Source organism: Dermacentor andersoni, chromosome 1 (assembly GCF_023375885.2).
Source record: "Dermacentor andersoni chromosome 1, qqDerAnde1_hic_scaffold, whole genome shotgun sequence".
Lineage (NCBI taxonomy): Eukaryota > Metazoa > Arthropoda > Arachnida > Ixodida > Ixodidae > Dermacentor > Dermacentor andersoni.
Genome location: NC_092814.1, coordinates 370425317 through 370437127, shown reverse-complemented (window position 1 = coordinate 370437127; position 11811 = coordinate 370425317).

Here is an 11811-nt window from a genome sequence, read left to right as displayed (position 1 = left end):
GGCGGACTCGAAGGCGTTGGAATGTTGGGAGGTGTCAGTTGGCCGGATAATCTGGTGCAGAAATCATCTGCCGCGTCAATCTCCAGTCTCTTTTGAGAGAGGGCAAGAGAGCCTTGAATGGGAACCACTGTACGGGGAGTGTCCGCAGACCGCGCACCGTTCTCCACAGTTGCGATAAAGGCTTGCGCGGATCTAGGGACTCACAGTAGGCAGTCCAACGTTGCAATTCGAGCTTGTTAAGCGGCGCTGGATCTTCTTTTGCGTGCGGCTGTCGGCCTGTAGATCGTCCATTGTCTTCGTACGTCGGTATCTTCGTTCAGCACGTCGTCGGATTGCTCGAAGTCGTTCTAGTTCCACATCAAATTCCGTGAGTTTCGAAGAGCATGTGAGAGTGCGCATAGTGTCTTGTTCCGCGCTCTTGATTGCCTCTTCCAAGTCGAAAGATGGATTGGCGTCGCATTGTTCTTCCATCGCAGACTGAAATTTAGACCAGTGCACTCTTTGGATTGTATCTCGTATTTTATATGGGGGCAATCCTCTGATCTTGACGTACGTGGGGATATGGGGCCCTATAACGTAAAACTATTCCAATATGTTTCTATTCCGATCTCCTGACGTCAAATTTGCGTAACCACCAACGCAAGCACCGGGCGGTCACCCGTAGGGTTGTATGAACAGACCAATCAAACGCTCTCGTCATTCACAGGAGGTCACTTTTGTTTGCTTGAAAAACGAATAACATTGCCTACACTGAGCGGCTTGTCGTATCTAATTGGCTGACAAGAGGCGAGGAGAACGCTCAAGGGGAGAGGAATTCGATGGGGCCGAGCCACTGCACTGAAAGTCGATTACCGGATGAAGAGGGTGGTGCCGGCGTCTACGATTGGTCGGCTTTTCCTTACTTAGCTTGCAGTGGCTGGTCGAAAATCGCGGCGGCATGCAACGGAAGCTCAAGAATGACGCTAAAACGGACCCTCAGCAAAGAAGAGTTCGCAGAATGAGCGGGTAAAGGTGCCGAAAGTGCTCGAAAACGTTACACGGCCACGCAAGAAGTCTAATTATACGCAAATACACCCATGCTCTCCGGCAGGTGCGAGTAGCCAGCGTCTGAGCGATCGGCGGCAGCCATCTTCTATTCCTTTCGGAACGGGGCAGCCTGCGGCTATTCCGACGAAAATTCAGTTTTGTTCGGCATATTAATGCATCTTTATCGCGTACACGTCACTTTGACGCGGTGAGTTCTTGCGGTTTTGTGACGTCACGTGACAGGCAAGTGAAGCGGGTGCAGCCCGAAAACTTTTTCCAATAGCCGAGGGCTAATGGCGAAAAGGGGTCGAATCAGAAAAAACTGTTTTTCTTTTTTCTGTCAAATCATGCATAATCAGTGTGTACACATCATATCAGATGGGGAGGTATCGCGGTTTTCGTGACGTCGCGTGACAGACAGGCGAAGTGGGGGTGGTCGAAAAAAGTTTTTGACCAATCGTGGAGGGCTGATAGCAGAATTGGAATAGAAAAGTTTGGAATAGTTTTACGTTATAGCGCCCATGGTCGCTCCCGTGCGTCTCTATGTCCGCAAGCCACCCAACACGTCTGACACGGCTTCGTGAGACAAAAGCCAAGTCAAGACAGCTGCTGTATGTGGACCCACGTAGAAACGTAGGGCTTCCATCATTCAGCAGCCAAAGTTCATTTCTGGAGGCGAAAGACACCACTGCTCTGCCTCTCACGTTGACCTTCGAACTTTGTCAGAGTGTATGATGGGCATTGAAATCTCCAATAATGACCCAGGGACCGGGAGTTGAGGATAGGATGTCTCGCAGTCTTTTGTGACCAAATCGACTTGACGGAGATGAATAGGCGCCAACAAAAGTAAGCGTAAAATTCTTTTTCCCTAATGTCAGGCATATATATTGATTATCGTCGTTAGGTGGCGCAGGCTGATGAATGTAAGTGAGGTCATGGCGAATAAAGACCAAAACCTTACTGTTTTCATCAACAGTTGACGACATAAACGATTCATATCCAGAAAGCCTGATCGGGTTGCATAAGTTCGGCTCGCAAATGACGATAATGGGAAACATATTGGCATACACGAAGCGACGGAAATCCGAAATGCTCGCTCTGAGTCCGCGTGTATTCCACTGAAAAATAGCTGCTTGTCGGACCTCATCCCTGAAATACAGTGGCTGGGGAGCCACGATCTACTCAAGGGTCGCCAGCGCCGGACCCAGAGCGTCCAGTACTTGAAGTGCACTTCTAGCAGACGGTGTGTGCATGTTGCTTAGTAACACGCGAATGGAATTCATTAAAGGCCTAATAAGTGCTATCACTTGCTCATCTGTTTTCCGCGACTCCTCGGATACAGCACCTTGCTGTACTGGGGGCGGCTTCTTCTGCGGCTCTTCTGCCGGTCATGAACGCGGAAATGGCGGCCATTCCTTTATAGAGAGGGATCTGGCAGTTTTCTCTCTTCCAACATCGGTGTTTGGGGTGCTGGAAACATCCGCTGATGGTGCTGCTTGGGGAGTTGACTTTTCTGGAAAAGTTTATATTCTTCGTGGTGAAGTCCTTCGACGGTGACGTCTTCTTCACCGCACTTTCGCCGCGTGCTCTTTGTGGGTAGAGTTGTCTCTCACCAGTTGTTTAAGAATGGTGATCTCTTTCTTGATCTGTGGACAGTCTTTCGAAGAGGCGCAGTGATCACCCTGACAGTTAGGACACTTCAACGTGGTTGAGCTGCAGTTGTCTTCCGAGTGGGGTTCGGCGCATCGAGGGCACACGGCGGAATTTCTGCAAACACCCTTCGCATGGCCAATCTTCTGACAATTGAAGCATTGCATTCGTCTTGGAATAAATGGTCGAACCTGGCGGTGAAAGTGGCCAACCTTCACGTAGGATGGAAGGCAGTCACCTTTGAACGTTATCCTCACGCAACGTGTGTTACCGAGGCGACCAACATGCACAATGACGTTGTGTTCACTTGCTGGTTTTATGAGAAGTGGGAGGTCTGCGTGAGGTATTTCATTGTCAATGTCATAGATGACTCCTGTTATTGTGGCGCCATTCGCTGGCACGATGGAGCGGACTTTAATGTTACCCAGCTGCGTTGCATGTTGTAGTATGTTCAGCGCGCTCGGGTTCATCACATCGATTGCCAGGATGTTTCGCCTATCGTTTATCCTGACATCCTTGATCTCGTTCGGCACGGTGTTCTCTAGATATACGGAGAGTGCTTGCCTGTTGAGGACGCGTTGGTTGTCAGTGGCGTTCTGTGGCACAAACAGGATGGAGTCAGGACATCGTTGAGGTGCAGTTTTCATGGTGTTAGAGCTGGATGCCGAAGATCCGTGGAGAATTCTCCGTTTGGTCTTGCGGTACTGGACAAGTCGAAAACTGTCTTCCGAGGACTCGTCACCTGATGCGGAGTACAGCTCTGTGTCCTCGCTATCACTCGACGTATGTCCTCGCTTCCTCGAACAAATGTCTGCGGGTGAACGGGCACCGTGAGGGTCCTCGGGGTGCTGTACATCCATCACCGCGATGTAGGGAGCGGTAGACCCCACAAGTGCAGTCAGAAGTCCAGAAAAGCACAGAGACGTTCAAGATGTGTTCCACAAGAGAAGCACTTCGTCTTCCTACAAATAACTGGTCCAAGAAACTGGTCAATAAACCCACACAAGCTACCTGAATGCATCAATGCTGCCTTCAAAAGGATGTTCCGTATCCGCCGCCAAAGCCTCTGAGTGGTGGAGCTGGCTAACACTCTCAGAGTTAGTTCTAGTAGACAAACATAAGATATCCCAGAGAGGATGGGAGAAAGGCGCCGCGGTGGCTCAATTGGTAAGAGCATCGCACACGTAATGCGAAGACGTGGATTCGTATCCCACCTGCGGTTGTTTCTTTTTTTTCATGCACTTTCATTTCCATAAAATTTTCACGCCTTTAATTCGATTAATATGTACAAGTAATTTCCCCTACGCTGTCCTTGGTGGTTTTGTTTGTTGGCTTCTTATGATATGACTAATAACAATCGGGTCCCTTGGCTTCCTTTCTTCTAGTTCATAGCCTAAGGTTAGTTCATAACAATCAGAATTACTAGTTTGATGTTAGTAAATACAAATACCTTGCTCTTTAAGAGTCGTATATATTACCAGAAATTCGTTCAAAATAATTTACGAAGTTACATCGCTAACTTCATAAAGCTCCTAATTCCGATTCACCAGCAAGATCATCCTAAAGATATGTGGCAACGCCTTCATGTTGATTTCGGGGTATCATTCCATGGAATAACATTTCTGCCTTTGATCGATGCGTACTGAAAATGACCGGAACTAATCCACATGTAATCAGCAGCATTAACAACCACCACCAAAGTGCTGCACATGCTATTTACAAGATGCGGGCTTCTGGAGCGAGTCGTCATGGACAACAGCAGCCAGTTCGCTACTAGCTAGTTTAACAACTGCGCGCATCGTAATGGGGGTGAAAAATCTTTTACATCGCCAAGTTATCCTGAGACAAATGGCGCAGATGAGAGCTTTTTAGGCACGCTCAAGGGATAAGTCAATGCAAGCCTGAGAGCAGAAACGGCAGCAGACGACGCGTGTAACAAATCATTTGCCCGCTTGTAGAACGATACCTCACCTTAAAGGCGGCTGCGCTCCAGCTAAACTTATGACTGCCGGGGAATTACGCACGAGCTACGACCTTCTGCTACAGTCAGTGACAGACGCAGTGAAGAAGAGGACCCGCTACGGCTTCTAATGAATGTCGCGTTAACAAAGGTGACAGTCTGCGTAAGGGGCTACAGAACCAACATAAAGAGTACCGTTATAAGGCACGAGAGGAGCGCATAATTAGAAACAATATCTACTAAGTACATAGTAACCTAGCGCTAGTACCAACTTAGCACTAGAACTGAATGTTTCAAAATGTAACAGCGTTACTTCGGACGGGGACCAAAATCAGACGTCCCGGTCTGCTCTCAGCTTTTTTTTTTTTTACGCTCGTCACAAGAACCGCTGTTACGTTCTGAATCGATAATGGACGTCGGCAAGGCGGGAGCATGTGGAAACGCGACATAGAACAGGTCCAGCATGAGAGTGGTTGAAGCCATAAGAATTCAGAAGAAAAGGAGACGCAAAGTTCGCAAGCACAAAAATAGCCAAGCGACAACTATCGTACAAGAACTATCATACAACTATCTAACAAAAGACAAACGAGCCCGCTTTCGAAACGATGGCACCGCAAAAGGAAAGCCCCAGCGAAGCGCGAGAATCCAAACCTAACCCAGCAGCTGCATCCCCGCGAGTCGAGTTACGAAAGCTAAACGCAAACTAGACCAGCTCCGCAAATGTTTGATGTACAAGCCACCTGTGCGTTTCACCTCGGGAGGAGCGTATACTGCGCGCTATATTAAACATAGGAACGCATGAAGGTAAGAAAGACATACGAAAACATCGTCTGTGCGGGCCTCGCTGAAGCTCACTTCAACCAGACATCAAACTCGAAGACGGGCGAGAAGCGGGATGAATCAGGGTGGAGCCAAGTGAATGGCGGGCTCCTATCGGAATGTTTATCCTGATGTAAACCCAGTTCCCAACTCGATCCAGCTCTCTGCAACGTAGTAGGCATATTCACAAGCCTTGCGCATACGTTACTCTTTCATCTTAGTGCTGAAAACTCCTCCGAATTTTTCTGCCAACCCAGTATGGTAATGAGGGAATCACTGCTTTGAAACTAACGCATTATCACCACGAAGCACTAATAACACATGATTGTGCTTTATCATACTGCAGTCCCTTCTCCGGCTGCCTTTATTTATACAAGTGTCCACGGAATTACCGTTGAGTGCGTCGTGTTCAGTTCAACTGATGTTAAAACGCTTTGCACAAGCTCTATTCTACGCATATATAGAAAATTGGTTGCACGCGAGAGGCGGCGCATGAAAAGTATGGGCGCACAGTCAGAAGAATGATCATCTTTTATCTCTTTAAGTGTAGTACACCAATATAATTACAGAATGAGGTCTCAGATCATAACACTCTGAGGGGACTTCCTCTTAAGTAATTGAAAAACCAATAACAGTATTACGCAACAGAGTAGAAATAAGCAAACAAAAGGAAAGGAAACAGCAATACATCCATATTGAATTGTACAACATAACTTCGATAACCAAGAAAAATGTTGCAAAGTGATACTAGTTAAAAAAGGATAACACAAAATAGTATATACGAGCATTATTGTGCACAGGAAGATAGGAGAACGGAACAAACAAGATAACAGAATATGAGTAACTACCACTAGGATGTACGTAGCTCAATTAAGAATCAAGCTGATATATTTGTGGCGAGAGAAAGAAAAAGAATGGGGTATATCTAAAACAATAACTATCAATAAGGAGAGCATGCTTGCGTTTTAAAAATAGGTACTCACAAGGATTGTATAATTTAAGTCGGGAGATAATAACAAAATGATATGCTAGAAAAGGAGGCTGTCTGTCTGCGATAATCAGTTCGTATTAGGTGTAAAAGAAAATTAGGATTGAGAGCAAATATTGAGTTATTATTAACAATCAAACTCAACTCAACTTGATATGTTACGTGACGTTTATGCAAGATAATGACAATATTAAGTTAACACAGTTAATCAGTTGGTAATATTTGGTAATCGCGAACTAGCTAAGAAGCACGTGAACGAAATGTAGTAAAGGTAATAATCGTAATTTAATGACTTTGTATGTGCTTAAACTTGGCTATGCGGGTAGGATAAGTACTGCCCCTGTGCAGCAGCTAAAATGACTGTGAATAAATACAAAATAAAGGGTGAGCAATGTCGAAGTACTCAAACAATTTAGAGTTTTTACCGGTACTTTTATTCCACGACCCCATTTACTCCGTAAGCTGGCGATGTCAGTAGTGTATGCTAAATGCAAATCGAGTATGAGGCCGAGAAACGAATCCTGGTTAACTTCATGAATGGAGAGTGATTTAAGGTTAATTGCCCGGGTATATGAAATATGTTTATCGGCAGAATAAGAAATCATGAATGTAGTTTGGAGCGGCTAAATTAAAAGGAATTACACCAGCAACATGCTAATATATTGTTGCGTGTGGAAAGACACAGAAGACGCTATTTACAGGCTATTTATACTGGAGCCAGGCAGCCAGGCCGACACTCGCTCGCGCCAAGCGCACCGACCAACTTCGTCGTCGTTCTCGCGGCGGCTCGTTTCTTGAGCATCGCTTGATCATATCGTAATACTACCCTCCCGGCGGCAAAAGCACCGTCAGGGTGCGGTTAAATATCCAAGGCGCGTGGAGAGTTGTAGGGCTTGAGTCGGGCGACGTGGACATTGTCACTGGTTGTCACAGCGGAGGACGTATAGTGGGCGTGGCTAGAACGATTTCATAGGTGACATCGGTCACTTTGCGGCGCACGCGATATGGGCCTGTGTAACAAGAAAGGAGTTTTTCACATAGGCCAACTTTACGCGAAGGTGACCAAAGCAACACGAGGCTGCCGGGCACAAAATGGACATCACGGTGACGGAGGTCATAGCGCTGCTTCTGCTTGTTTTGAGATACTTGTAGACGAACGCGTGTAAGTTGGCAAGCGTGGTCAGCATGGGCGATTGCATCACGGGCATAAGCGCTAGTTGAAGCTGTGGCGGACGGAAGCACAGTGTTTAGTGGTAGCGTTGGTTCGCGGCCATACAAGAGGTAAAACGGGGAAAAGCCAGCAGTTTCGAGACGGGAAGAGTTGTATGCAAAGGCAATGTAAAGTAGAGCCAGGTCCCATTCACGGTGGTCGTCGGAAACGTATTTGCATAGCATGTCTGTAAGGGTGCGGTTCAAGCGCTCAGTGAGGCCGTTCGTTTGGGGATGGTAGGAGGTGGCAAATTTATGCCGTATTGAGCAGGCACGCATGATGTCGTCGATGACTTTGGCCAAAAACGTGCGGCCGCAGCCTGTTAGCAATTGACGCGGAGCACCATACATCAAAATAATATCATGTAGGAGGAAGTCCGCAACATCAGTTGCGCAACTGGTTGGAAGAGTACGGGTTACGGCGGAGCGGGTCGCGTAGTCCACCGCGACTGCAACCCACTTGTTCCCTGATGTAGATTCCGGAAATGGGCCGAGAAGGTCTAAGCCGACACGATGAAAGGGCTCGGCAGGGATGTCGAGCGGCGGCAGGTAACCAGCGGGGAGCTGGGAAGGCTTCTTGCGTCGTTGGCAAAGTTCACAAGCGGCGACGTAACGTCGTACGGAACGGGCAAGGCCCGGCCAGAAAGAACGGCGAGGTACATGGTCATAGGTTCGAGATACGCCGAGATGTCGTGGAGCTTTTCTATAACGGTGGAACGGAGGTGTTTAGGTACTACAAGCAGGAACTCAGAGCCGTCCGGATGGAGGTTACGACGGTACAGAGTACCGTCGCGGAGGACGAAGAGGCGTAGAGTAGCTTCGGCCGGAGACTGCTCAAAACGGTCGATGAGTGCTCTGATGTAGGCGTCATGGCGTTGCTCGTCGGCGAAATGAAGCAGCTGTGATACAGAGAATACGCAAGAAGCACTGGCAATATTAGAGGAGTCAGAGTCGTCAACAGGGTAACGCGACAAGCTGTCAGCGTCTTGGTGCAGGCGGCCAAACTTGTACACCACGGAATATGAAAATTCTTGTAGCCTCAAAGCCTATCGACCAAGCCGGCCTGTAGGATCTTTTAGCGAAGAGAGCCAGCAGAGAGCATGATGGTCAGTGACTACGGAAAAAGGGCGACCGTAAAGGTAAGAACGGAACTTCGCAACCGCCCAGACAACAGCAAGGCATTCTCGTTCCGTAATGTAATAGTTGCGCTCCGATGGTGATAGGAGGCGGCTTGCATAAACAATAACGCGATCCTGGCCATGCTGACGCTAGGCTAAGACGTCACCTACGCCATGACCGCTGGTATCTGTACGCAATTCGGTAGGGGCATCAGGGTCGAAGTGGGCGAGAATGGGTGGTGAGGTTAGAAGAGTGACGAGACGAGAGAAGGCGACGGCCTCTCCAGTGCCCCACGAGAATTGTACGCCTTTCTTCAAAAGGGTAGTTAGGGGCCTAGCAATTGTCGAAAAATCTGGAACAAAACGACGAAAGTACGAGCATAGCCCTACAAAACTTCGAGCGTCTGCGGCTGTCTTCGGAACGGGAAACTCTCTGACAGCGCGAGTTTTGTCGGGATCAGGCTGTACTCCGGAAGCGTCAACAAGATGGCCCAGAAGAGTAATTTGCCGGTGGCCAAAACAACATTTGGACGAGTTAACTTGCAGCTTCGCCTTTCAAAATACATCAAATATAGTTGTGAGACGTTCAAGCTGAGTGTCGAACGTTGGCGAGAAGACGACGACGTCGTCGAGGTAGCAGAGGCATGTGGACCATTTGAAACCTTGGAGCAAGGAGTCCATCATGCGCTCGAAGGTGGCAGGGGCGTTGCATAATCCAAACGGCATTACCTTACATTGGTACAGGCCATCAGGTGTGATGAACGCGGTTTTTTCTCTGTCCATATCGTCAACAGCAATCTGCCAGAATCCCGAATGAAGATCAATAGACGAGAAATAGCTGGAACCGTGCAGGCAGTCAAGGGCGTCGTCTATACGTGGGAGCGGGTAGATGTCCTTCTTAGTAATGTTGTTCAGATGACGGTAGTCTACACAGGAGCGCCAAGTGCCGTCCTTCTTCTTAACCAACACCACAGGTGACGCCCAGGGACTCGAAGAAGGCTCAATGATGTTTTTATCGAGCATTTTGTTGACTTCGTTTTGAATTACTCGGCGTTCCGACGCAGAAACTCGATACGGTCGTCGGTGAATAGGCGTAGCATCGTCAGTAAGAATCCGATGCTTGACCGCGAGCGTCTGGCCTAAAGGGCGATCGTCGATGTCGAAAATATCTCGGTAGGACGATAATACTTGGCAAAGCTCTTCAGCCTGCGCCGAGGACAGGTCCGTCGCAACCATGTTCTTTATATTGGGATCGGCACCCGAGGCTGGCGCGAGGAGCCTAAGCTCGCGAGAACCATCGGTCGATAACGCTGCCACGTATTGGTCGCCGAGATAATCAACGGTGGCAGGGCAAATACCTTGCGGTAGAATTTGCTTTGCAAATCCAAAGTTACAGACAGGCATGCGAGTGCAGTTCCCAGTAATATGAAGTATACTGTGAGGCACTGTAACGTCATACCTTATTGGAATGTCGGGCAGAGGTGTGACGAGGTACTCGCCATCAAGAACTGGTGGGAAAGACAACAGTTCAATGTAGGCTATTGACTTTGGCTGCAGGCAAAGAAAGCCGGTGGGACGTAAGCGGCAGTGGGGTGCGTCAGAAGGTTCTGCGAGCATCGGCAACTCAAGGCGAAGGGTACTGGAAGAGCAGTCAATAAGAGCAGAATTTGCGGAGAGAAAATCGAGGCTGAGAATGAGGTCGTGGGGGCAATGAGCAATTACGGTGCAGAGGACAGGAGTGTGGCGGCGGGCGATGCTGACGCGTGCCGTACACATGCCAATGATAGGCACAGTACCGCCATCCGCAACGCGGACGACGCGTGCCGACGCTGGGGTGAGGAGCTTGTTCAGTCGTCTTCGGAAGGCAGCACTCATAATTGAAAGATGTGCTCCTGTATCGATGAGTGCCGTGACAGGATAGCCGTCAACGTCAACGTCAAGGAGGTTTCGGTTCGTAGGTAACGTGAGCAGAGGATTTGAGGGCAGTGTCGACAACGCAGCTTCACCTCCAGAAGCTGCAGTGCCTAGTTTTCCGGCTGGATTCGGGAGGCGACAGGCTGCGAAGAGAAGCGACGGGGTTGGGGCGAACGAGACTGATGGCGTCGAGGTGAGGGCGAGCGGCTGTACCGAAGATTCGGAGCAGGAGCATCAGCGGCAGTGGATTCATGGCGGGTGGTATAGGGAACGGAAGGTCCAAAGGTGCGGGAATAAGCGGCGGTGTATGTTCGAGGAGGTGGTGGCCATCGGTTGCGGCAGTGACGAGCGACGTGGCCGATGCGACAGCAGTGGAAGCAGATCGGCCTGTCATTAGGGGTACGCCATTCGGACGGGTTGCGGCGAGATGTGGCGGAAAAGGACTGCCGAGGACGAGGAGAGCCGCTAGAGAACTGGGGGACGCTGGGTTGAGACGTGGAACACACGGAGTGCAGACCCATATTCTCAAATTCCTGTTGGACGACGGCCTGGATCATCGCAATGGTGGTTGCTGGCGGATCGGTAGGCGTCGTGGAGAAAGCTGGCGAACAGGTGGCCTCGAGTTCGCGGCGAACAATGTGGGTGACGTCGTCACAGGTGGTGGTCTGACGTGGTCGACCCTCACATGTCGACGTAGCAGCAGTGTTGGGTAGCCGCGTGATGTGGTGTGTGATTCGGCGGCTCTTAGCTTGTTCAAGGTGACGCCATTCTTTGATAATGGCGTCGATAGTAGAGACGTTGCCGAAAACAAGCAAATTGAAAGCGTCGTCGCCGATGCCTTTTAGAACATGTGACACTTTATCGGCTTCGGACATAGCATCGTCAGCTTTGCGGCATAGAGCCAAGACGTCGAGGATGTAGGAAACGTGCGGCTCCGTAGATGACTGAACACGAGACGCAAGAGCCTTTCTCGCGGCAGCCTTGCGCCCAATGGGGTTGCCGAACAGCTCCCGTAGCTTCTCTTTGAAATTATCCCAACTGGTTATCTCGTCGCCATGCGTTTGGTGCCACACGCGTGGGATGCCGCCGAGATAAAAGATGACATTGGCGAGCATAATCGTTGGGTC